General features: G+C 43.2%; 1 long non-coding RNA gene across 1 annotated transcript in view; it reads right to left on the bottom strand.

Annotated features, from left to right (window-relative positions):
• Positions 1 to 2,908: 2,908 nt before the first annotated feature.
• The window catches only part of LOC104911664, a 4,002-nt gene continuing 1,847 nt past the window's right edge, over positions 2,909 to 5,063 (bottom strand). The window contains exons 2-3 of the long non-coding RNA XR_794104.3: positions 4,079 to 4,216; positions 2,909 to 3,882 (exon numbers count right to left, since the gene is read on the bottom strand). This is a non-coding gene — a long non-coding RNA (uncharacterized LOC104911664). The remainder of the gene's footprint in view (positions 3,883 to 4,078; positions 4,217 to 5,063) is intronic.

Genomic DNA, 5,063 nt, shown 5'->3' with positions numbered 1-5,063 from the left:
CCAGGTATTTATTTGTTTAAGTAGGAGAGAAGAAAGGTGGTGTTAAGACATGGCTTGCAGTGATGTTCTGACACATTTTTAGTGGATGCAGTGGGTGGCCCACTGAAGAATTCTGTGCTTTGTTCTTGTAAGTAGACTTGTGCCTTCTGGACCACCAGTGCAATACTGGATGGCAATTATTCTCTCTTGGTGAGAAGTGCTATCGAGAGAGTGCTAATGTGAATCATCTCCCCACCGTGTTATCACTCACATCTCTCCAGTTCACACCAATAAACACACTCATACTTACAACAGCAGCTCTATCCACCACAGGGGAAAGCTGAGCTGTTTGTGTCTGAGCTCAGCTTTACAAACAGCGTGCTTTTCCACCTGTGCCCTGCTGCTTTAGCTTTCAGGCTGTTTCATTAAGCACCCCTTTGCCAGCTTCTCAGCTTTAATAACAAGTAAGTCTGCAGCTGCAGTGGGTGCCTCTGAAATTCTGCCTGATGCTGGGGGATCACATAGCACCTCTGCTGGGTCCTTGCTATGAAATCCTTCCAGTCCCTGGTATACCAGCTGATTTGCTACAAAGATTTCTAGTTATTTGTTTTTATGTCTTTCATTATTGGCTGTTCATAATCACTCTCAGCCTTCCTAACTTGCATTTTATTTGTCCTAGTTCATATTCCCTTTCAATTTGCCTTTGGTTGGGCAATTTTTCTTTTTTTTGGAAGGCACCTGTTTGACTTGAACAATATCTTGCCATTTTACCTTTTTATTGTCTTCCCCCCATATTTCCTGCCTCTCCATGCCCCCCTCCTTTGCACACCTCTTTTTTTGTACTTCCATGATTATATTAAAGTTTCTTAAATAGCTTCCATGCTGAGCCTAAAGATTTTAATTTCCTTACTTTTGAATTTAAAGACTTTTTAATAGCTACAAGGCTTAACCATGAAGTTTCTTTTCCCTGCTGCCCTGTGATGGGATGAGCTCTTTCCAAGGATGCCAGGTCCCCCACCTGGCCACCTGAGCCATTTCACCCCAGCTCCCACTCAGAGAGCAGGTCCATGAACCATGGAGAAAACAAAAGGGAACCTTCTGCAGTAGAAACATCTGCTGAGCTCCAGGCCCAGCTCAGCTGTAGGATTTGAAGTAGCTCGGGGAGACTGAGTTTTGCATCAGGTCCCTCTGTGCCTGCATGGTGCCAAAAGATGGATGAGAAGATGTGGGACTGTCTGACCTACCTAGGAGCAGGGTGAAGTCTTCTTACCAAAACCTTTATTCCTCTTTAAGAGCAGCAGTCTGACTGTTGGTTAGAGGAAAGCTGGAAGGTCTTCTGATATGAGGTCATGTGAAAAACTACAAGCTGGCAGAGGCAGCTTCATGCTTGTCTTCAGGGATCCTGCTGCTAATTACCTGTGATATGCCCAGACCATACTGCTCTTTTATTGGGGCACAGTGAGCTGGTTGTGAGGACAGCTCTGACTAATAAAAGCATAAGGGCTCTCAGTAGATTTGCAGGCAGTCTAATTGGGTTCAGAAGACCTTAAAACAACAGCAAGTGGTGACTTGTGCTGGCTTTTTGTTTTTTATTTCCCTTCTCTATCAGTGTTGTCTAATTTTTGTTGCTACTGTGTTGAAAGTGATTACCATCTAGGGAAAAGCTGGGTGTGCATTTTAAATCTCCTTTAAGTTAAATTTAGTGTTACACTTGAAGCTGTTTGTTGAGTGTTTGTTTGTTTGTTTTATTTTGGATCAAGATTATGCTCTCATTCAGCTGAAATTAAGTCTCTCTAAATCAAAACTAGACTGGGTACTGGGCAGTTTGCACCAATTTAATAAATTCTTGAAACTTGATTTCACAGAGTTAATTGATACCATGGAAGCATGCCATGCTAGGCTTACCAGGCTTGTTGTCACCCCATGTGACCATAGGCAGCTGTCTCTGGCTCCAAGTTGTTCTGGCATATGGGTTACTGGGAGCAAGAGATGCAAGCTTTCCTTATCCTGTGTCCTATCTCCTTCACGTACATCAATTGTGGGAACAAAAAATAGTAGAAGCTGTTCCTTATCACTTACCTAGCAGCTCAAAGTCTTGTGCACTGATATTTGGGGTAAACAGAGAAACCTGCCTTATTGCTTAGGACTAGGAGTTTCTGTTTTGTCATGAGGCTTGGTGACTCCATTCAGTCCCATTTCAGGAAAGGGATGAAAGTGAGAAGTGCATAACTAGTGCCAATAGCAAATGCTTTGGAGGGAAAAGCTGTGGATGGTTTTTGTAGTTATCTAGGATTAGCTTTCCTCATGCCCCAGGAAGGCAGATAGGTAATAAACCAGGGATTACTGACGTCTGTTGAGTTTTTGGCATGCTGCAGGCTTTGGCTGGTCTTCACAGGCATCAAAACAGTCACCAGACTATGAAAAGCCACTTTGGAGCACGTACACCCAGGTGGAAGAATTCTAGGCTGTTCTTTTCCTTTTTGCTACTGTTTAGCACACTGCTGATGTTTAGTGAACAGTAACAACTGGCACATTGAGGCAGACAATGTGAGTGTAACATGTTGGAAGGAGAGTGCTGGCTTCTACCTGAGACACCCAGTGACTTTCTGTGGAAAGGGGAAGCCAATCTTGAGTGTAAGTGGCATAACTCAGAAATTAGGAAACCTGTAAACTTGGGAGAGCGGTTGTAAAATCAAAACAAGTACAAATTCTTTAAGACAGGCTTTAAGACAGTTGTTTTTCTAGAGTTCAAGTATTTCCTATTGACTACTGAATGAAGAGACCAAAACTCTAAGCTTTGCAGAACTGAGTGAGTTCTGGCATTCCAGTTTGGCTCTGGTTTCCTTCTTTCTGCCTTGTTACCTTGAAACTGGAAGCATCAGCCGCAAAGAAATTTGTATAACCAAGTTCCAAAACTCTGGAACAAATTATTTTATTGAATGTGGTTAGGCCTTGAAGCAGAGCTGTGCTAGCAGAAGCTGCACTAATGCAGAACAGCATGATGGGTGTTGCACTCTATTCCTACCCAAAGGAAATCCAGGTTGTAGAGAAAGAGACTTCACCAAGTGAAGTTCCCCATGGCCAATAGGACTGTGATTGTTAGAGGGGTCCCTTGACCTTTCTAATGAGGTAAAGCACAAAAAACAAATTACAGTTATTTGTCACGATTCCTTATCAGTGCAGCAGAACTATGTCCAGTCAGAACTGGTAAAGAATTTAGGTTACTCCCTAGTTTTGTTATTCCTATGCTTGGAGAGTTTATTTAAATGAAACATTATGTATTTATTACCAAACTTTCCAGGCTTTGATGTAATACCAGGCAGCACTCGGACGGAGGTGTGCTGGGAGCACAAAAAACAGCTTTAATGGTTTCAGATCCCCACGTGCTGCCCCTGCTGTTGCTCCACTGCTGTCTCTCCAGAGGTGTCTCTGGGTCAGAGTTGAGCTGAAAAGTCATTTCACGTGAGTGCTTTAATGTACCTCAGTCCCACAGGCAGCAGACATGGTAGCAGACTTGCCAGGCTTTAAGAACAGCTTGAGGATGGTGTGCCATAGTAAGGTCGCAGCTGGCTGCAGTCATAGCCTGTATGTTTTTCTTCACCAACACTGCTGCGCTTTCAATGAGAACAGGCACTGTCTTCCAGATTTCTCCCCATAAAGGCACACAAGTGGGGCCAAACTCTTCCTTTGGCCATACTGAAGTAAATCAGAAATAATTCCGCTGACAGCCATGAAGGTCGCAGTGACGTTACACCAGCAGAAGGTGGGCTGCTATGTCTGCATGCGTGTGTAACAGTGAAACTGCTTGCCAAGCTGGAACGCTCATTTACTGCAGCACATGGATAGCATTATTGTTGCCTGAGACTTTCTTTGAGTAGAAGTCAGTGGTTAAACACCTGAAATCTCAGTAGACAAAAGAGAGCACTATAAAGTTTTACAGCTGCAGAGTAGGAGATTGCAACATGTAGGTTCCATTAAAAGAAAATCAGAAACTATGTTATATTACATACTTCAGGGGTTCTGTCACTGAGTTGATTAGTATGGCTTAGTTATTAGCTGTTACTAGAAGCTTTCTACTGAGAAATGGAATTAGAAATACCTGTTGCTGTATTTTTTTTTATTCACGGTCTTGTTGAATTTGTCTTGGTCATGCAGATGGACTGAGAACCAGTTCAAAAGCTGTTTTATATGTTTCAGTATTTGCCTATTCTTTCCTTTTGGGGAAAAAAAATGCAATCTGTGGAGACCAAAAACAATGTTTTGTAACAGTTGGGCCTCAGATGCACAGACAGGGCAGAAAGGGCAGAGGTCTGTCAGCCACATTTGTACTCATGCTGCTGTAATTCTGGTGACCAGGATGGTTATTTTCCCAGCATTTGTATCCTTGTGTTTAACTCTCTTCAGCATCCCCTGACCCTCTCATATCCCTCCTGCCTGAGCAATGAGAGCTGCTCTGCTCTGAGATTCAGTGAAAAGCATTTATAGAGGACTCTGCTTTTGTCCCACATCTACCAGAACCTACACGTAGACAAAATGTTGTTTATTCCTGAAATATATTTAGTGCATGGCGTTCCTTCATCCAGTCCCATACAACAAGTGGATAAGAGATCTAGCTTCTACTTGAATCAAGTGCCACTACGTAAAGTTCACTGACAATGGTAATTAAAGGCAAGAAAAGCCTGTGTTCAAGCAAGGCATGGGAGAGGACAATTGAAGAACTAAACCAAGCTTTTGACTGTGTAGCAGACCCCAGTGAGCATGACTGCAGTGCTGACTGCAGTGAGCAAGTCCTGATGTTCCTCCAGCCTCTCTAACAGCAGGCAGACAAAACTAATGGACCAGTTGTGGTGTGTTGTCCCCAGCTATCACAGCGCCGTGTTTGCAAGTCCTTCCTTTTGACCCGATCACCAGATACCTTGATTAGAACATAAACCACTGGTACTGTGCATAGCTTTCACGTTTGTAGCTGGGCTTGGTGTCCCCAGGGGAGATACAGGGGAGTTCGGGAGTCAGAAGGTAATTTTATTTTACCCATTTTTATTGCTGATTGAAAAGTATATAGCATTGAGGATGCTTTTTTTTTT

The sequence above is a fragment of the Meleagris gallopavo genome, chromosome 7, assembly GCF_000146605.3.
Source record: "Meleagris gallopavo isolate NT-WF06-2002-E0010 breed Aviagen turkey brand Nicholas breeding stock chromosome 7, Turkey_5.1, whole genome shotgun sequence".
Classification (NCBI taxonomy): Eukaryota; Metazoa; Chordata; class Aves; order Galliformes; family Phasianidae; genus Meleagris; species Meleagris gallopavo.
The sequence above is the reverse complement of the archived record's forward strand: the minus strand, read 5'-3'. Positions and strand labels throughout refer to the sequence as shown.